Consider the following 21,903-nt stretch of genomic DNA (forward strand, 5'->3'; position numbering starts at 1 on the left):
ATAAAATCTGCCCTTTAAAAGCAAGATAAGCAGATTTCTTGCAAAGACTTGTCTTTCTTGCTGCTTCAGCAAGTCAAATGGTAGGGGTTTCCCCCCTTCCCATCCCAACAGGGCTTCACTCACTATAGAGCATGAATAGTGAGAGAGAGAGAGCTAAAAATTCAAAATAAAAGATCACAGGTTTTTTAAAACTGAGGAGTAAATATTGAAAATCAAGTGTTTTCCCCGTAGCCTAGAAATCAGCTCTCAGACGCTTAGAGCTCTCACCTTGCAGACCCTCCAAACAATAGAGAAGTGTTTTCTTCATTTGGGTGGCTTTAGAACGCAGCAAATCTAATTATTCTCACTTCCCACATTTGCTGTATTTATTTCACTCCTTAAAACGGGACAAGTGCAGAAATGATTAAGAACTTCCTGGACCAAGTCTCAACGTAACAGCACGTTCTGCTGAGTTAAAGATTAACTAGGGCTGGGCTGAGATTGTTCAAAACTGTCATTGAAATAGTCAGAGGGGGCCTCGGAGATTTCTCGGTAGTCATGACTTTCACAGACAGGTCTGAGTCCTGAAGGGTTAAATGCTTTGTGGAGGACTTCCCAGAAACACACACACAGATCTTTTGACTCTCAAGTCTAAACTTCTTTCTTCTGTACGCCTTCCAGGGAAAAATCCCAGGGTTTCATTTTATCTGTCTCACTGCGAAGGTATGAGGTGTCAGGGTGATTGGGAGCCGGGTCGAGGTTGGCTGGAAGAGAACATGTCACTTTCCGCATCCTAGGATAACTGGTTTGCAAGGGTAGCCGTGGGAGGACGTACCTGGCAGTAGCCAAGAGCAAGAGGCAGGGATCCTGGGACCGAGTAGGAGGGCAGAGGCCTGCTTAGAATAATGTTTATTTGTTCTGGGGTAAAGCCAGCCTTGGATATAATGGTATTTTGATTTTTATCACCTTTGCTTACTCAACACAGTTGCATTAAGGTAGACTTTGCAGCGCCTTTCCCTATCATTATGTTAGACTGGAGTGATCTTTCCAAACTATACTGAGCTCGATAAATACTTTCTAATAACTATTTGCTCAGACATAGTTCTACAGTTGGGTTGAGGCAGGGATCAAAGATACGTTATTATACAAACCTTTACACCCCGATTTTAGAACAGCTGGGGCCCTCCCAGAATGTCAATCTACAAAAACTCACCCTTTATTTTATTAGCTTTGCTAAAGTGCAAAGAACCATCTTAGGAATCAGGAGACCTGGGTCTGACTCCACCTCCATGTCACTTTGAACTTCTCCAGGCCTCATCTGCAAAATGGGCAGAGTGCAACTGAGTGGGACAGAGTGCAACAGAGTGGCTTTCCACCTGTGGCTGTGCATTACAGTCAGAGGAGCTTGAAAAACAAAAACAAAACACCAATGTCCAGGGTCCAGGCCAGAAGTGGGGTCTGGAGAAGCTGGAAGACAGAGATGGGAAGCTCTGAATTCCCTTCTCCCGGGGCCCACTGCCCTTAGAGTGTTCAGGGCGAGAATGGTGATGCTGGCTGGAGGCAGTGGTCTCGGCCACGTTGACATTTGGGCTTGGTTATAGCTCAGGTGGCCCACAGGTTGAACTTCCAGTTTTGATTTTTGTGGATGTTCAAGGTTTGAAATGGTAAAATAACCCACTTCTTTGAAAAGGTACCTTGGATCACTTTTTTTCTAGTTACAGATATTGTTCCCATGAGAAGACTTGGAAAAATACAAAGAAAAGGTTAAATCCATGGTCATGATACCACTGCATGAAGATAATCACTCAGTACATGTTCAGCCTCATTTTCAGGGGCTATAGAATGTACTCCATAGAATGGATGTGCTATCATTTAGTTGGCCTCTTGCTGGGCTTTTAGGGTTTTTTCCTGTTTTTTTTTTTTGTGTGTGTGTGTTAAAAATAACATCTTTGTATACGTATCTTTCTATATATCTTGACTATCTTTTTAAATTGAGATATAATTGGCACGTAATATATTAGTTAGAGGTGTACAACATAATGATTCAATATTTGTAAGTACCATATTGTGACATGATCATAGTAAGTCTAGTTACCACCTATAGTTACAGTTTTCTTGTGAATGAGAACTTTTTTTTCAAAGATTTTATTTATTTATTTTAGAAATAGTGTGTGTGCACACAACACGGGGAGGGACAGAGGAGGAAAGAGAAGGAGGGAGAGAATCTCAAGCGGACTCTGAGCTGAGTGCAGAGCCCTGTGAAGAGCTCAGTCTCGAAACTCTGAGGCCATGACCTGGGCCAAAACCAAGAGTCAGACATTTAACCAAATGAGCCACTCAGGCAAGAACTTTTAAGATCTACTCTCTTAGCAACTTGCAAATATACATTACATCCCCATGACTTACTTATTTTGTAACTTTAAGTTTGTATTTTCTTCACCCATTTCACCTACCCCCACCTCCAGTGCCCCTAGGCAACCACCAATCTGTTCTCTTAATCTGTGAGTTCAGATTTTTGTTTGTTTTATATTTCACATATAAATGAGATCATAAAGCATTTGTTTTCCTCTGACCTATTTTACTTAGCATAACGCCCTCAAGTTCCACCCATATTCTCACAAATGGCAAGATTTCCCTCGTTTTTACGGCTGAATATTCCAGTGTGTGTGTGGCACGTTTTCTTTATCCATTCATCCAAGGAACTAAAGTTGTTTCTAAATCTTGGCTATTGTAAACAATGCTGAAATGAACATGGGGGTGCAGGTGTCTTTTCACGGTAGTGTTTTGTCTTCAGATAAATACTCAGAAATGGAATTGCTAGATCATGTGGTATTTCCATTTTTAATTTTTATAAAGATTTTATTTTTAAGATTTATTCATTTACAAGAGAGAAAGAAAGAGAGGAGAGGGGGAGGAACGGAAGGAGAGGGAGAGAGAGAATTCGGAGCAGATGCCCTGGGGAGCATGGAACCCCAGGAGGGACCTGATCCCACAGCCCCAAGGTCATGGCCTGAGCCAAAATCAAGAGTCAGATGCTTAACTGACTGAGCCACCCAGGCGCCCATAAAGATTTTAAGTAATCTCCACACCCAACACAGGACTCAAACTCACAACTCCACGATCAAGAGTTGCATGATCTACTAACTGAGCCAGCCAGGAGCCCCTAGTTTTAATTTTTTGAGGAACCTCCATGTTGTTTCCGTTGTGGCGGCACCAATTTCCATTCCCTCCAACAGGGTGCAAGGGTTCCCTTTACTCCACATCCTTGCCAGCACTTGTTATTTCTTGTCTTCTTGATAATAACAGGTATGAGGTGATATGTCACCGTGGTTTTGACTTGCATTTCCCTGAGGATGAGTGATGTGGAGCATCTTTCCCTGTGTCTGTTGGCCATCTGTACATCTTCCTCGGAAAAATGTCTATTCAGATCCTCTGCCCATTTTAATCAGATTATTTGAAAAACAATTCTCCTTATCAGATATATGATTTGCAAACATTTTCTCACATTTGGTAGATTGCCTATTCATTTTGTTAATGTTTTCCTTTGCTGTGCAGAAGCTTTTTAATTTGATGTAGTCTCATTTGTTTATTTTTGCTCTCATTGCCTTTGCTTTGGGTGTCAAATAAAAAAAAAATCACTGCCAACACTGAATTCAGTCTTTGTCTTTTAAATTTAAATTTCCAGACATGGAACTGCTGGGCAGAAATACATATATTAATGGATTTCAATACTGAACTGTCCCACAGACCAGGATACGTAACTGTGACTGCAGTACCCTCACCACTACCAGATATTAACACCCTCTTTAATTTTGGGAGAAAATAGGCCACCTCTATTTCATTTTTTAAAGATTTTTAAAATTTATTTATTTACTTATTTGATTTTATTTATTTATGAGAGAGAGCATGCACCTGTGTGCAAGCAGGGCAAGGGGCGGAGGGAGAGGGTGAGAGAGAGAGAGAGAACTTCAAGCAGACTCTGCATTGAGCATGGAGCCTGAAGTGGGGCTCCATCCTACAACCCTGAGATCAGATCTCAACCCAACTGAGCCACGCAGGCATTCCAATAGGCCACTTCTGCTTCTATCTCATCTTTTCTTCCTTTATTTCCAGCCAACATTTTTTTAAATTTAAATTTTACTTAACATACAGTGCAATATTGCTTTCTGGAGTAGAATTCAGTGATTGATCACTTACATGCAGTATTCAGTGCTCATCACAACAAGAGCCCTCCTTAATCCCCATCACCCACCCACCTCCCTCCATCAACCCACCGTTTGTTCTCTATCGTTAAGAGACTCTTACAGTTTGTTTTCCCACTCTCCTTTTCTTCTCTTCCCATTCCCCTACGTTCACCTGCTTTCCTTCCTAAATTCCACATGTGAGTGAGATCAAGATGCCAGCCAACATTTCCTGATCAGCTACTGGGTTAGTCCTCATCCTTAAAGGTACAAAGAGGGGCACCTGGGCGGCTCAGTGGTTGAGCATCTGGCTTTGGCTCAGGGCGTGATCCCGGGGTCCTGGGATCGAGTCCCACATCAGGCTCCCCAAAGACAGCCTGCTTCTCCCTCTGCCTATGTCTCTGCCTCTCTCTCTATGTCTCTCATGAATAAATAAATAAAATCTCTTAAAAAAAAATAAAGATACAAAGAAAATAAGATCTAGGTCCTGTCCTAGGAAAGCCACAAAGAACATGATGCAATGCAAAAAATACTAGAATATGTAGGTTAATAATAATATTAGGATATTAGGCTAATAATAATAATAGGCTGATAATAGTAATAGGTTTGTGACCAGGGAGACAATAGCAGGAGTAGCTCACCATCTGCAGAGGAGCTCATGAAGTCTTGAGGGACTAAAAGAGCAATAGGAATCAAATAGATGAAAATGTGAGGGGGATCCCTGGGTGGCGCAGCGGTTTGGCGCCTGCCTTTGGCCCAGGGCGCGATCCTGGAGACCCGGGATCGAATCCCACGTCGGGCTCCCGGTGCATGGAGCCTGCTTCTCCCTCTGCCTGTGTCTCTGCCTCTCTCTCTCTCTCTCTCTGTATGACTACCATAAATAAATAAAAAAATTAAAAAAAAAAAAAAAAAAGAAAATGTGAGGATCTCAGGGCACGTAGGTGGCTCAGTCGGTTAAACATCCTACTCTTAGTTTTGGCTCAGGTTGTGATCTCAGGGTCTTGAGATGGAGCCCTGGGTTTGGCTCCAGGCTTGGTGGGGAGTCAGCTGGAGATTCTCTCTCTCTCTCTCCTTCCCACTGCTCACATGGGCACTCTCTTTCTGTCTCAATAAATTAATCTTAAAAAGAATGAGAATCTCTTTTCTTTGCCGGGAAATCTTAAACAATAGAACATAAAGACACATTGCAATTTTTGGTGAAGAGTGAAATGTTCAGCATGGGCAGAGTAAGACTCTCAGCAGGAAAGAAATTAAGGGGGGATTTAACCCTTAACAATGGTTAAAATGGCAAATTTTATGTTATATATATTTTACCTCAAAAAAAAAATACCCAATGGTTCTACTTCAAGGAGGAGAAACAGGGGCCCCTGGGGGGCTCAGCAGTTGAACATCTGCCTTCAGCTCAGGTGGTGATCCCGGGCTCCTGGGATCAAGTCCCGCATCGGGCTTCCCACAGGGAGCCTGCTTCTCCCTCTGCCCGTGTCTCTGCCTCTCTCTGTGTGTCTCTCAGGAATAAATAAATAAAATCTTAAAAAAAAAAAAAGGAGAAGAAACATAGCATCCTTCTTTCTAAGTGTGGGTTGCACAGAGGAGTAATATTATAGTATGGAAACCCATCAGACACAGCAAAAGTCTAAGACATGTTGATGGGATGTGCTCTTGACACATGTTGAAATGATATACGCTCGATACATGTTGGAAGTGGCGTTTCACGTGGGTGGTCTTCCCTAAAACCCACACCTTCAGTCTAATCATGAGAAAGACACCAGACAAATCCTAACTGAGGGACGTTCTGTAAAATACCTGACCTATACTCTTCAAAATTGCCCAGGCCCCAAATAATAAGGAACATCTGACAAAAGTCACAGCCAGGAACAGCCCAAGATGTGACAACTGAATGTAATTGTAGCATCTTCAGGATGCGACCCTGGAATAGAGTACAAAAAAAGGGGGGGGGGATGTTAGGTAAAAACCCAGGAAGTCTGCAAGTATGGAATTTAGTTAATAAAACTGCATCAGTAAATTTCTCTGCAAATAAAAAGCTGTTCTAAGAAATAAAGCCTATTTAAGTTTTTCTAAAAGGGGGCGGGTAATGGAAGGGAGTTCAAAGGTGAGGTCACTCAGGGTGAGCATCTTGGAGCAGGTGACTTTCAGCCTAGGAAGCGGGGGCGGGGGCTGGGGAGAGGGTTCAGCTCCAGGGGAGCGAACCGCCAGAGGGGCCCTGCTGCCCGGGCGGCCTGCGAGGGGAACGGCACAGCAGCGGGGCAGCAGCCGAGCAACTTGGGCCCCGTTCGGCCCGAGGCTGGGAGGCTGGGAGGCCGCCTGACGAGGTCCACGGAGGTCGGCCTCGTGGAGGAGAGTGTAGTGTGGCCCTGGGAGGACGAATGGACACCGTCCAGGCCGGAGAAGCATCTAGAAATCGGAGCGGGAATCCTGGCTGGAGCTGGGGCCTAGAGCCCGAGTTGCAGGCCGAAGCCTGAATGTGGCCTCCTGCTTTTTTTTTCGTGTTGGCTCCTTCCCTTTTATCCGGGAAACTGATGAAAGGTTCTGACTAATGAATAACTTTTTTATTGGTCTGCTCTCCCTGCTCGGAGCCGGGAAGGGGCTGTGGGGCCGGCTAGGAGTCGGTTAGGGAGCAACAAACACCTGCCGACTTAAAACATGTGACTGAATTACTTGGTTTAGGAAAGCTGTTGACAGCGAACCTTGTCTAATTCTAATTTTCTTGACTTAGAATTAAGATGTCAGCCTTTTAAATTAAAAAAAAAAAAGCACTCTCACTTCTGTTGTTACAGGTTTTGTTAATTATTAAATCCTCTGTTGTCCTGATAAGAATTACGTCTCGAACAAAGGCATTCTTGCGTGTTGTTTGGCACAGAATTTTCCTGGGAGAAAATCCTGTCACGGTTTCCCGGCAACACACTTAGAGTGCTTCTGTCTGTGTCAGGGATCCACGAAGATGCTGAAATTGGGGGCCCCCACCGGCCTGTCGTACCCCACTTGCCGGGTGAGACGCATGGCACGTGCGGAGAAAATGAGACGTGAAAGATCCAGCAAAGACTACGGTGCGGGTCTCTCTGCCCTCCCTCCCGCTTCAGGCTCAGGCCGGGTATGGACTAATTAGCAAAGCGTTTTAAGAATCCGAGCCATCCTGAGGCACAAGCCGGGGTGGATGGAGGAGGAAGGAAATAACCACCTGAGATCTTGAAAGGGGGCTGAACCGGTCTCAGTATTGCCTCCAGGGCCCCAAGATACCCATTTGTTTATTAAACCAACCAACCAACCAACCAACCAGCAGATCCACTCTTGCCCCTGTTAAGGCTGTTTATCTGGCGTGGGAACCGCTGGAGAAATGCCCCCTCCGGAATCTCCGGGGATGGTTTGATTTTTCTCCAGGCAAGATCTCTGTTCCCAGCACAGTTGATGGGGAACAGCCTGCCAAAGCGAGGCCCCTGTGGGTACGAGGAAGAGGAGGGGAGGCTGGTGAACCAGAAGGCTCCTCGGGTTCAATGTTGGGAGCCGAGAAGCTGGGATTTAATTGGTGGAGAAAGGATTTAGGTGAACGTGGATTTTTTGCAATTAAAAAAAAAAATCGCCCTCTCGTGGAAGGTGACTAGAAGTAGCCATGAACTAGACATCAAAGATTTTGTTAAAAGCACCACACAAGCGAAAAGAGGCTCTGTTAGAACTTGGGTTTGGGGTTTTGGTTTTTTGGTTTCTTTTTTCTCTTCCTCTCTGAATTTTTATCTTTTGATGATTTTCAGCTAGGAAGATCTCAAATACGTTGGAAATTGATTCGTACGTGTTTCAACTCTTAAAGTAATTCACGTTTATGGTGAGAAGTGGCGGGTGACACCAAAGAGCATAAAGAAGGGAACAAAATTCCCGCGTTCATTTTGCAGCCTACGGAGACACGTTCACGTCTCCGAGTAGCGATTCCTTTTAGGTCTGTGCACGTGCAGAAGATTTAAGTCGTGAACATTCTCTCCGCATACGGTTTTGGAAGTGGCTTTCGGCGCCCGGCTGGTGAACGTTTCCCCGCATCGTCCCCGGGCCTCGCTGCTGGGACTTCCAGAGTTGTGTCGTGACTTACCCTGCGATAGGGATTTAGGTTTTGTTTTTTATTTTCCACCCACTCCCTAACGTGTGCATCTAGGTAGTCTCAGTGTTTATCTTTGGACTTCGCCTTGAGTCTAAATGTCGAACCATTTCCTGAGAACCACAGAAGCAGCTCACTTCGGTTTTCGTGCTCACTGCCAAGTTGCCTTTTGGAAAATGGATCTCAAGTGTTGCTCCACACGGCAATCCAAGGCTGCTAGTTGTCAAGTATTATCTTCGTTTCCTTTGTTTTCCTTTTCTTTGCATTTATTGTAAGTCAGATACAGCAAGTGCACAGATCTTATAGGTGTACAAGGTGACACCTCTGACCAGATGTCTACCTCCCCGCAACCCCCGCCCAGAGGAGGGAAGGGGACGCGGCCTGACCCCCAGAAGGCCCCCTCAGGCTCCCGCCAGGCAACAGCATCCTCTCCCAGGTACCCACTCTTTTGCCTCCATCAACCATAATGTAGTTTCATCTCCTATTGAACGTAGGATCAATACGTTCAATAGGATAGGATAGGATCAATCGTAGGCAAGTAGGATCCTACAGGATGTGTAGTGTTTTCATTTTTCATGCCACGCAGCATCCAGTGTGCAAATATATGATAACCCGTCCTCTCTACAGACTGTTTATGGGGACGTTTGGGTTTTAGGGAATAAAGGCCAGCATCAGGTATTATTTTTAAAAACTTTTCTTTAAAAAATATAAATAAATAAAACAAACCTTTTCTTTTTAACTCTTCGGCTCTTGATGCAATTTCAGATTCTTGAAAATCTGCAAAAATATGACGGAGAAATTCCTCCATACTCTTGACCCGTGTTTTCCTAATGTTAGCAGCCTGTATAAATAACCACCGTGCGGGAATAGAATACAATCTGTGCACCTTGCTCCATTCTGGAAGTTCTCCAGTCTTTCTTTGCATTTCCTGACCTTGACCTCTGAGGAGTCCAGGCAGGTTGTTTTGTATAATGTCAGTTCTGACTTGTTTGGTATTTCCTCACGATTACATTTAGGTTCTACATTTAGGGTGGGAATCCTTCTACCGCAGCCAGAAACTGTGTCCTTAGTGTATCATATCAAGAGACACAAAATGCTGATTTATTCCATCACCAGTGATTTTTACTTCGAACACCTTTAAAAGTGTGTTAAGTGGTTTCTTCCAAGAAAACGTTTTTCTCTTTGTAATTAAGTATCTGTAGGGCCCCTGTCGGTGAAGCTTCACCATCCTCCCTGGGCTCAGGTCATGACCTCAGGGTCCTGGGATGGAGCCCCACATCGGGCTCCCTGCTCAGCGGGGAGCTTGCTTCTCCCTCTGCCGCTCCCCCTGCTTGTGCTCATGCTTTCTCTCTCTCAATCTCTGTTTCAAAAAAAATAAAAAATCTTAAAAAAAAAAAAAAAGAGAGAGAGAGAGAGAGATTGAGAAGGGAGTATGCTGTAGGCCGGTATCAGACGCATTAGGAAAGCCTTGTTTCTCGGCGTTTTCATCCGTGAATTTTGTCAGCCGTTAGAGACACTCCCTTCTCAACAGTGATGTGCCAATTTGAGAGCAGAATGAAAGCCTCTCATCAGTCTAACATACTTTGCCTCTAATGAGGTTGAATATTTTTCTTCAGCTCAGCAGATACCTGTATCACTCTTTTTGTGAATGTCTGGTCGTCTGCTTTATCCATTTTTTCCACCGTGATTTTAGCGGGGGTGTTTACCTACTGATTTTTGATGGTCTTTTGTAATTTATCCGTTGTGCGTCAGAATCTTCCATTGTGTGTCCGTTAACATAAGCTCCTAACCGATCTATCACTAATCTTTCCTTGTAAGGAGAAAATATTTGGAGTCTGAGGAAGAGAAGGGGGATAGAGAGGGAGTAAGCTCCTAGGTATCCGTGGGCTTAGGTAAGTCATGCAGGTTCCCGTCTTCTCCACCTGTACCTTCTCCGGGTACAGAAAGCCCACCATTCGCATCCTGTGGAGTGCAGGCGATATTTCAGTACCTTGGGCAAAGGCTGCGGGTTCCGCAGGAGCTAGGGAAAGCTTAGAGACCCTGCGACTCTGAGCAAGGAGGGCAGCAGCTTAGAGGGTGTTACCCCCATATTATGATGATGTGAAGGGGAAGCAGGAAATGAATTAGTTCTGTGGTGAACTGCAGAAGGTGACAGACAATTCTGAGTCCTCCCAGCCTTGGGTCTCCCCTTCTCCCTAGTTCCCGAGGAGGCTTCAGGGCTGCCTTCTTGCCATGCTCAGTTATATCACACATGCCCTCAAAGGGCAGGAGTGGGTTGCTATCCCCAATATCTATCCAGGAGCATATTTCTGATAACCATTACTCTTGGAAAGGAGGGGACTAATGGATCCATTAGATCCATTAATTTTGCCTCCATTTAGCCCCATCTAATGCCTCAGCCATATTTTATTGTCCACAAGTTTTGACCCTGAAGGAATCACCTGAATTTTTCCAACATGTTGGGTTAGAAATGGTCTAGCCCTGATTTTCTTCATGCTTACCACTCTGGTACCACTCACTACAGGGTTAGAAATGAGACTTCCCACACTCATCCTGAGTACTTCCTGGTGTAGATAAGTATATTGCTTCAATCAGGGACTTGTTTAAACTATAAGAACGTACTTCATCTTTAAAAGTTCGTACTGAATATACATTTATCTTGCAGCCCACAATTACACTCCTGGGAATTTATCCCAGAGATATGAAAACTTATTGACACAAAAACCTGTACATGATCGTTTATAGGAGCTTTGTTCATAACAGCCCAAACTCAAAACTAACCGAAACATCCCCACTGGATAAATAGCTAAATCAACTGTGGTACATCCATGCCACGGAATACGACTCAGCAGTAAAAAGGAGTAGACTCATGATATACCCAACAACTTGGATGGCTCTCAGGGGCATCGTGCTGAGTGAAAAAGCCAATCTCAAATGATTGCACTGTGTATATAATTCCATTTATATGACATTCGTGAAATGACAAAATTATAAAGATGGAAGATAGATTCGTGGTTGCCAAGGGTTAAGAATGAGAGGATCACTATGAAGGGGTTGTATGAGGTGGATCTTTGTGGTGATGGGGCAGTTTTGTAGCTTGATGGCAGTGGTGGTCATATGGGTCCAACGCGTCCACACAGGTGTAGTAAAACAGCACAGAACTGTATACACACGCTGTCCCATTGCCAGAGGCTAGGCGCTGATATTGTGCTGTAATTATGTGAGATGGAACCATGGGGAGAAGGTGGGTGAAGGGTCTAGTGGATGTGCAGAGATGTGCCACCTTTGCAAATACTTAGGAATCTACAGTTAGGTCAAAATAATGTATTTTTTAAAATTCCATTGCCTTGTAAAAATTGGTCCTGCCCTTCTCACAGCCTTTACTGCAGGCGCTCTTGGTGCACTCTGCAGGAAGCCCAGGAAATGCAGAGCAGCATTTGGGAGATGTTCCTGGGTTTGAGCCAGCCATGCTGCTGCATCTGTTTCCAGAGCTGCAGGGCTGGGTCGCAACCCTGCCCTTGACCCTGGCTTCCTGACTTGGGAGAACACGGAGAAATAGTTGAGGGTCCGAAAGCACATCTATCCTTTATTTATTTCTCTCTCCTATCTAACTTCGTTTCAACTCACATGCTTTATAGCTGCAGATCCTTTGCATTAAAAAGATTTTTTTGCATTAACAAAATCTGATGTTTTTTCCTTTTGTGGAGCCACTTCCGATTGGTGTTGCAAGTAGGTCAGATTTGCAATGTGCAAGTCAGTGCATCTTCAGTCTCTTCCAGGTGTCGTTTCTCCCTCTCGATCTGTAAACATGCTGAAAGCTTCCCACCCCGTCTTCACACACCGCAGAACATCTGCTCGCAGTCCCAGTGTCCCTGGAATCTAACGCTCGGTCTGTCTTGAGCCGCGAGTGTCCCCACTGGGTCGTCTGAGGTCCGCCCTCCTTTCTGCCTTCTCCCCACGCTCTCCAGCTGGTACAGCGTAAACTGCAGCGAAATCAAACCAGGAGCCATGATTTGGGGGGTTTACTTTGCTCATGTGTGATTTCACCGAGAACAGCTGACTTATTTTAGATTAAAAATTGTAAAAGATGGGGGATCCCTGGGTGGCGCAGCAGTTTGGCGCCTGCCTTTGGCCCAGGGCGCGATCCTGGAGACCCGGGTCGAATCCCACATCGGGCTCCCGGTGCATGGAGCCTGCTTCTCCCTCTGCCTATGTCTCTGCCTCTCTCTTTCTCTCTCTGTGACTATCATAAATAAATTAAAAAAAATTTTTAAAAAAATTGTAAAAGATAAATCTCTCCTTAATACACGTAGAGAGCGAAGCAGCCCCTCTTTATTTCGTCGGTGCTCCGGACCGGCGGCGGCAGCTGCGGCCAGGGGAGCTGCGGGCGAGCACTGGCTGCTGTTCCTGCTCTGGCTGGAGTCACCAAGAGCCCTTCCCCAAGCGGTAAACCCACTGCGTCTGCTCGTCTGCTCGGTGGATGGACGCCCTGCTCCCACAGCTGATGTTCGTCGCCAGAAAGTGTTTATCAGGGGCGCTCAGGTGGCTCAGTCGGTTAAGCCTCTGCCTTCGGCTCAGGTCATGATCCCAGGGTCCTGGATTCGAGCCCCGCATGGGCTCCTGCTTGGCGGGGAGGCTGCTTCTCCCTCCCCCAACCCCCCCCCCAACTCCTGCTCATGCTCTCCTGCTCTCTCTCAGATAAATAAATAAAATCTTTTTTAAAAAGTGTTTATAGGGCAGTCCCAGTGGCACAGCGGTTTGGCGCCGCCTGCAGCCCAGGGTGTAATCCTGGAGATCTGGGATCGAGTCCCACATCGGGCTCCTAGCACGGAGCCTGCAAAAAATAATAATAATAATAATAAAATAAAATAAAAGTGTTTATAATATAACTACTTATCAAAGGTTTTTTTCAACAATGTTCTACAAAGGGAAGAACTTAATAATGACATCCAAAGGAGATCTTGAAAGTAATTAAAATTCCATATATTTCTAGACATGGAAATGCAAAAAAAAGAGCAATTTTAAAAATATCAAAAAATAAATAAATAAAAAATAAAAAATGATATCATAATATAACCCAAATTTCAAAAAGTGCATAACCATATATTTGAATGTTTTTTTTTTTTAAAGGATCTGGAGTAATGAACCAAATGTTACCAGTGGTTCTTTCTGAATATCTTTGAATATTTCCTTATTCATACTTTTATTTTCTTCATGCTTTTCTTTATTTTCTGCATTTTTTTTTCACAGTAAAAAGGTGGTGGTTTTATGTTTAGAGACAATGAAACTATTTTTGTTTTATTGAAAAAAAACTTTCCCTGAGGATGTTTTGTACTTTTGAGGAATTTTAGTTGCTAAGATTACTAAGGTTGTTCCACATAAAACTGTTTTTTTTTTTATTACCATGGATATCTTTGCAACAAAGCCCCAAATATCAGCAGTCTTGCTTCTGTGTCTCCCTTGAGGGGATGTTTATTAAACCATTGGAAGTGCTCCAAAGCTTTCTTCAGTGGAACAGAATGGCTCCCTCCACGTCACTGCATAAAGACCCCACGTGAAGTTACAGTACACCTTCTCCGACTCTGTCCCAACAACCATATGAAATGCCTGGAGCTTAAAACACATCTCATTCTCCTGCGCTCATGGGCATTTCTTAATGTGCTAAAAAGAATTTGGCCTCGAAAAGATCTCTCCTCAACTTGGGCCAAAGCCGTATCATTAGAGAGCCCAGGAAGGTCTTAAGAAAAGCCACTGTTGTGGTTACCGCCCCACCCTTAAGACAATTTTTGGCAAGTAGTTTTTGCTGTTGCTTTAAAAGTCATTTAGGGAAATCTCTTTTTATTGTTGTAGGTCCAAACAGTTGCAAGTGGTTGGTCTTGAGTCACCTGCCGGCAGGCCCCTGGGCACGCTTTGTGTTGGAACCTGCTTCCTCCTAAGCTGATACAGTATTTAAAGAGAAGGGACCCTCGAGTGTGACTCAGCGTAGGGTAGGGGCATTGCAGCCACCACTGTCCACTGTCGGGTGTGGTTCTTAATTGTATAATATAAGAATTTGTCAGTTTTCATTTTAAAATCAAGCAATGTAATTCCTGATTTTAAAAACTAAGAGAGTGGATATTGTCTTTTTAAAAATAATGAATATCCCTTAATCCCCTAAAGAACTATAAAATAATTTTTACATAAGATTAATTTTAATGTAATTTTAATTGAGGTGTATTAAATCTATGGGTTAATTTGGAGGTAATTATCATCTTTACGATATGCAATTTTCTTACCCCGGAACATGTTAGGGCTTGCTATTTACTTATGTCTTTTTAAATATCTTTCAGTAGGGTTTATAATTATCTCCATAAAATCTTTACCCCTTTTGCTAGATTCATTCCAAATTACCTTATGTGTTTGTTACCATTAAAACAATATTTTGCAATTGGTTTTTTGCTGGCATGTTGGAATGCAATTGAATTTTGTGTATTGATTTGGCAAACTTGCAAACTTTTATTGATTCTAACAAATTGTCTCTCGTTTCTTTGTGTTTGCTCTGAAAATGGCCAAAAAGCAGATTTTTTCATCTTCCTTTTCAGTTCTTATGCCAATCATTTGCTTATTTGTTTCTGCCTTATTGAGTAGACAAGGACCTCCAGTATTATGTTGAGTAGAAGGGGTGATAGCCCACTTTCTTGTCTTGTTCTTTTTTTTAAAAAAAAAGATTTTATGTATTTATTCATGAGAGACCCAGAGAGAGAGAGGCAGAGACACAGGCAGAGAAGATGCAGTCTCCTCGCAGGGAGCCCGGTGTGGGACTTGATCCCAGGACCCGGGGTCACGCCCTGAGCCAAAGGCAGACGTTCAACTGCAGAGCCCCCCAGGCGCCCTAAAACCGTTTTGTTTTGTTTTTCCCAAAACCATTTTTAAAAAGTAGTTTCTTTTTGCAATGTGCATCTGAGCCTCTATTTGAACCCCAAAGTGTGTGGCAGTTTGTGAATCCACATTGGAGAGACTCCGCCCGCAAGCGTCACTCCAGTCTCATCTCCTAGAGTTGAGTATATGGCACTTGCCTTATGTTTTCCAACATACATTTGGAAAGTGCTGGTCGAAACTGGATTTCAGACCGGCTGCTTCTGAGAGCCGAGGACTGGCACTCCGGCTCTGCTCCCCCCGATGTCTGGCAGCGGGGCCCGGTGAGCAGAGCCGAACACACAGCGGCCACGTGTGACTCACGGCTTTTGCCCAAGGAGCTGACCCACTCGCAGGTGGTGGCCTTTGTGAAACACCCACACTTTAAAGGAAAACGACACCATTAGTGCTTTCTCCCCTGAAAAGAGTCACAAAAGTAAAATGGAAAATATACCATCTGAGCGGTGGCTGTCCTGTGAAGTAGAAGCACCGCATCCAGAAATCAAAGAATCCCTGGCTTCACTCTGTGAACCGTTTTTTCCCCGATCTCAGCTTATTTCATTCCTGAAAGAAAGGATTTCGGAGGGGCCAGCGCAGCGGGAGGTGAGGGGCCCAGCGCTGGGCTTCCCTCCTGTCCCTCCTACCGTTTCCTCTGTCTTGTAGTCCCCGGGCGCTGTGCTAGGCCGGCGCAGGTGTTGCCATCATTCTGCTGTTCGGATTTTTTTGACCATTGGTTTTGGGGGTGTTCACTTGGCGCATGTGCCACAAGGAGCGCCCCCAGCAGAAGGCCTGCGTGTTCTGTGTCCGTGCAGGACTTGGGGGGAGGCAGGCCGCGCGTGGACCAAGCTGGTGCCTTGCTTCTCGTGCTTCCCAACCGCGTCACCTGGGGTGTGTGGCCTCAGCTCGCCCACCCTGCTTGCCTTGTCTGTGAAGTGGAGGCAACAAGTGCATACACGCCTCCTAGAGTTCTGAGGGTGAGTAAGGTCATGGCTGGGAACCCTGATGCGTGTCGTGTTGTGTCGGGCACCGAGGGAGCTCTCAGATGCTGTCTCCATGCCCGTTCCTGCTGCCTCCTGCCACCAGGGCTGCTACTTCTGCTCCTGCTGGTGCCCCGGCTAATAGGGCATTACTGACACTCTGCTCCAGAGCCCCTACTGCAGTCTTTTCCAACAGGTCTTTTCTGGAATAGATTTCATCTCTTACGGTGGGGCCTGAGTGGTGGGGCGGGGGAGTGTTGGGCCCTCCAGGTGGTGCAAATCCACTCCCTGGGCCACTTCAGAATGGCTTCCACCCTAAAATTTGGGTCAAATGTGCTTTAAATTGTACTGAAGTATATTCACTTTTATATTTCTTCCTTCAGATACTTTGTAGTATCCAATCACTTGCCATAAACATGCTTTCCCAGGTCCTGCTTCCCCTTGTCCGAAATTATGGAGTTATGCAAAGTATTATGTTGTTTGCTCTGAGATAATACGATCAATGTTCATCCAAATACATGAAGCTCTTGACAGTGTGCCAGACCCCGGATTGTACTCTGAGCTCCCGCAGCGGTTCCGTCTCACCTTCCCTGCTCCTGAAGAGCTGTTGGTCCATCAAGAAGGTGGGCAAATAGATGAACACCACCTGGGGAGGACAAAGTCTCAAAGATTATCAAGGTTAGATTGAACAAGATCTTCCTTTCTCAGATTCTTCCTCATTCCCCCTAAGAAAACTCTAAGTGCACATTTTGAAAGATGTTGCTTTTAAGATTTCTAAAGGACCAATGAAGAGGATGCAAAACTCACCAAATCTAGAATTAGGACAGTTGACATTTTCAGATTTTAGACAACAATAAATGTGATGTCACATGGAAAAATATTCCTGGAGATTTTTTTTTTTTTAACTACAGTCTATGATATACAGATTTCACACCAAAGACTAGAGTGTTGTAAGTTAAGAGAATTTAAAAATGGGAAAAGAAAAAAAAAAAAAAAAAAAAAAAAAAAAAAAAAAAAAAAAAAAAAAAAAATAAAAAAATAAAAATGGGAAAAGACATTGTGTGCACGGGTAACACGGTAAAGCTTTGAGCATGTGGGTATCAGGACTCCTGTCAGTTCCTGGCCAAATCCCCGACCCAGGAGAGCATTAACTAGGCAGTGATTGGGAAAAGGAGTTTCCTAGGACCCCTTTCCTTTGACTATGTGTGGAGTTCTGAGGATAAGGCCACCACTCTAGGGCCCCTAAGCCCCATGCATAGGAAAATGGTCATCCCATGTGGGGTGAAGGTAGCAACTGTTGTGGTTGGGAGGTAGCCTTGCCTAGGGAGGTGGCCCATTTTTAACCATGAAGCACAGGTCACAGACCTGGGCCTGGAGGACCAAATGTTGACCACGTACACATTTTCTTCCCATGTGGTTTTACTAGGAAAAACTTTCTAGATTTTTCTGGCTTCTGCTTTTTGAGAACATGGAAGATGTAGCATGACCGGCTCACACTCCTGCACAACCTGAGAGGCTGGCTTCCACTTGCTGTTGCCTCCTCAAACCAGAGCAGGCCTCACCACCCCCTTTTGTCTCACACCTACATTGGCTTTGCTGACTTACATCAGTCATTTGACCCATGGAGGCATTTGAGTTTGCCATTCCTGGTCTAGAAAATTCCAGAGTAAAGGAGGATAGCCAGCATTCCCAGGGTAGAAGCCCTCAAGACACCCCCAGAAATGGTAGGAGGAATTTGGGTGCAGTCCTAGGGAGCAGGATGGCACTCTTCGATGCAGGCAGTGGTCCCCAGGAGACACAGGGTCATTTTGGAGGGATTAGGGTGTGCAAATCTGCTGTTGGGGGATGTAGAGGTGGAAAGGCTGATGAGCTCTGGCTTCTCTGAATCCTCCCAGCACCAGGCTTGGATGGACCTACCCTGACTCATCCACGTCCTGGCCCAGGATCCTCATCCTAGGACTAGGCTTGAGAGAAAGGACAGGTTGGGTTTTGAAAAATGAAGAGGATTTGAGTTGTGAGAGGAAATGAAGAGAACACTCCAGGAGGAGGGAAGCGTGGATCAAAGGGCTGTGGTGGGAACAGATGTGCCGTGTGAAAGCAACAGGAAACCAGACCCACAAAGGCAGGAGGAGAAAGTGAGAATAAAGTTGGTTTTTTGGCCACTCAATCTGTTCTTGAATACCAGGCTGAGGATCTAGGGGGCTTGATCCAAGACAACTAGTCACTGTTCGATCTCAGGACCCAGATCACCCAGAGATATTATATTCACTGTTACTATTTTGGGGTATCCCGTTCTAGACACTTCTGTGCATACGTTATATACATCCTTAAATATGGTTTTCAAAAAAAAGTCCTGTTTTCCAACCTGAGCTTCCAGTTGATAAATCTAGAGCTTTGTCGCACATCAACAAATATTTGTTCACAGTATTTTAATGACTACGTAACATCCCATTTTCTACCCGTTATTTGTCATGATTTATGTTGTGCCAATTAAGATCATTTCCATGTTTTCTGCTAATGCAAACACTGTAATAGATGCCTGTGTGCACAGCACACCCTTATTGACCTGACTGAGACGTTCTGAATGGATTTGCAGGACTTGGAGGTGGATGCTTTCTTCGCCTCTTCTATTGAAAGATAACTCGGCATTCTGAGCCTGAAAAATATGGAGCATAGTGAGTATGTCATTGACATAAATGAGAAAATGTGGAAAAAGGAAGAACTGCACTTGTGGAGAAAGACACAGTAGATCAGTCAAGAACTTGTTTGCTCTAGATTTTTTTTTTTTTTGCTCTAGATATTTTTTAGCTGTATTAATAGTTACTTAAAGTTTTTATTTTTTCTTGTGTAACAATAAGTCTAGGGTTGGGGAAGGCTGATGTTTGTTCAGCTGCTTCACAATATCACCAGGGACTCATGCTGCTGCTTTTTGCTCCTCCATCCTTAGCTCATTGTCTTATTGTCTCATCTAGGATGGCTGCTGTTGCTCCTGGCATCATGGCCATGTTCACGTTGGGAAGGAGGTAGAGGTCATGATGGTTATCTCCATCCTTTTTATGAAGAAAACAGAAGCTTATGTAGAAGTTCCTCCCCACCTCCTTCTCACTGGCCGGAGTGGGTGGTGTGGCCACCCCTAATTGCGAGTGAGTTTGAGAAAGGAGAAAGTAGAGTCACCCAGATTGACTTGCCCTGTGGCCTGAGGTTTGAACCTGAGTTTGGATTCTGCTAACAAGCCGAAGGGGACGGGTGGTCCCTAGTAAGCAGCACATGATGTCTCCGATGCTTTGCTTTGAAAAGCTGAGTTCCTGGGACATTCAGGGAGTATGGCTGGGCAGTGAGGAGGCCTGGGACCCGGGCCACGCCGCCCAGTGGGGCAGAGCAGCATGACCCCCGCCTCGCCGTAGAGGGAACCACGCTGGGACGGCAGACACAGAGGACAAAGTGAAGCAGCAGATTATTTGGTTGGAGGGAGCGAACCGTGAGAAGTGGGAAGGGCTCCTCCTTGTAGATGGGTCCACGGAAGCCTCTTGATGACACCTTAGTCGTTCTCCAGATATTACTGAGTGCTGAGTGCTAAGTGCTCCCTGAGAGTGGAGCTGGGCCCCAGGGACACGGTGGAGAAGCCAGGAGAAGGCCATGTGTTCGGTGCTGACCGACCCGGGAAGGAGGCCCAATCCCCACCGGGCGGCAGACGGTGGCAGGTGGAGGCAGTGCTGCGGGGACGCAGACAGCTAGACGAGGGGGGACGTGTCCTCCCAACACCCCCGAAGCAGCTCCTGTGGCCACTGTACCGCCGAGGACACTGAGGTGCCCGGGTGGTGTGTGGGAGCCTGGCCATCAACCTGCCCGGCCCCCAGAGCACAGCCTTGGGAACTTGCTCGTTGCGGTGGCCTCCTGGGAGTGGGCGGCCAGGCCCAGGGACTGTCGTGTGTGCCGGGGTCCTTCGTCAAGGCGGTGACATATTCTTCTTCTGCTGCTTCTTTTTTTTTTTTTTTCATTAACCCTTTAAGATTTACCCGGTATCGACTTATGAATACCAACCTCTTTGTGTATATTCCTCATAACATGAGAAAAAAATGTATAGTGACCAAATGCAGAATGCATTCCTGTTCTCATAATTAGATGGACTCCCCCCCCGACAATGTCTTCACTTTTAGTCAGAAGCAGCAAATGCAAAGAAACCATATTAAAGAGAAAAGAGGGAGGAAAAGCTGGAATCAGACACTTAGAGGGAAAAAATACCAAGAAGTCTGCTCTAAAACAACTTTCCAGAAGCTGTTTTGCAGAGTACGGATGACGTCAATCATCCGGGGGTGGTTTTGAAGGGAGAGAAAGGCCTGGCATATTGTCTTCATGGGACCTAAACAAACAAAAAAAGTAGAATGTGTTCCTCGCCCCACTGGGGGAGAGTGCTTGGACAGTCACACTAGTATTTAGGTGACGCCGGTGACAATGCACGGCGCTCTCCAGCTGCCTCTTTATCTAGCCCTGTAAGTGTGGGAAGAGTTACCTTGCTGGCCTCGAGCCTACGTGCTCTGCACTTTCTGTGCCTGGCCTGGGAAGCACGGAACCAGGGGCCGGGGCCTGGGTCCCGAGCTGTCCTGGGAGGCACGGCCACCTCGGACACAAACGCCCCATCTCGTGTCTGAGGGCAGGTGTCCAGCACCTGCTCTGCCCTGTGACGGGTGACCGTAGTGTCTGAGCCGCTTGGTGCTTTGGTTTCGGATTGATAATGTGACAAAGGCAGGAAAAGTAAAAGATGAATGTGGAACCGTCTATGGGAATGGAAAGGAAGGAAGAAAAGGAAAAGAATAGTGATGCTTGGGGGCACCTGAGTGGCTCAGGGTGTGACCCCGGGGTTCCAGGATCGAGTCCCCCATCGAGCATGGAGCCTGCTTCCCCCTCCGCCTGTGTCTCTGCCTCTCTCTCTCTGTGTCTCTCGTGAATAAATAAATTTTTTAAAAAGATAATAGTGATGCATGGATCTTAAGAAGGGATGCTTGTGGCCTGTGAGCACGATGGCCGGGGTGCACGGGACGTGGTCCTAGCGGTGGCCGCTGAGCGCTGGGCCAAGTGAACCTTGTCGCCACTGTCTTGGGCAGCGTACGTCCACCCAGCACTTTCTGCAGGCCACGCACCGTTCGCAACACTTCGTGTGCATTGATGCATTTAGTTTTCACAGCTCCGGGAGGGTGAGGTTTTTGTTTCTAGCGCTGGGGACACAGGCGCAGAGCCAGGGCCCTGCTGCTCGTGGATGACAGAGCAAGGATGGAAGCCCCGGCGTGTGGCCGGGGTGCGGTCCTGCCTCTTGTGATGAGGGTGCCAGGGGCCGTTTGGCCATTTCATTGACCATAACGTGGACGCCAACCACGTGGACGTTACCACTTAACTTTCTTCTCTAAGGGCCCCTTTGGAGCCTCCAGGAATGAGGCCTTTTCCACCTTGTGCGTTTTCTGCCGATGCAATTCAGGGGAGTTGGTTGTTTTTGGTTTTTTTTTCTCTTAAACCTGCCAAGAGTCGAAAGGTAAAGGGAGGAGAAACTGGTGGTTTTTATCTTCCTAACAGAGAGAAGGAAAACTCTATCCCTGCTGGCTCTCCCTGGCTGCTGCCTGCTGGTCCTGTTGCCCGGGTCCCGTCTCAGGGGGTCAGACTGCGGAGAGCAGCCGGGGCGAAATGGGCTACGGCTCCGCCCAGGTGGACGCCTCGATGCCAGGAGAACGTGGGCGAGACAGGAGCGAGTTCGGAGCCAATGGGACAACTTTGGGCTAAACTT

The 21,903-nt window shown here is 45.9% G+C and overlaps 1 protein-coding gene and 1 long non-coding RNA gene across 3 annotated transcripts in view; both read left to right on the forward strand.

Annotated features, from left to right (window-relative positions):
* The window catches only part of SGPP2 (sphingosine-1-phosphate phosphatase 2), a 101,781-nt gene that overhangs the window by 1,798 nt on the left and 78,080 nt on the right, over positions 1 to 21,903 (forward strand).
* Positions 15,103 to 21,025, forward strand: LOC102151946. 2 transcript variants are annotated; one of them, XR_005385441.1, is made up of 4 exons: positions 15,103 to 16,127; positions 16,655 to 16,808; positions 18,727 to 18,805; positions 19,103 to 21,025. It is a non-coding gene; the product is annotated as an uncharacterized LOC102151946 (long non-coding RNA). The 2 variants fall into 2 exon arrangements; XR_005385440.1 differs by lacking the exon at positions 15,103 to 16,127 and having other exon boundaries at positions 16,168 to 16,808.

The sequence above is a fragment of the Canis lupus genome, chromosome 37 (genome assembly GCF_011100685.1).
Source record: "Canis lupus familiaris isolate Mischka breed German Shepherd chromosome 37, alternate assembly UU_Cfam_GSD_1.0, whole genome shotgun sequence".
In the NCBI taxonomy this organism is placed as follows: domain Eukaryota; kingdom Metazoa; phylum Chordata; class Mammalia; order Carnivora; family Canidae; genus Canis; species Canis lupus.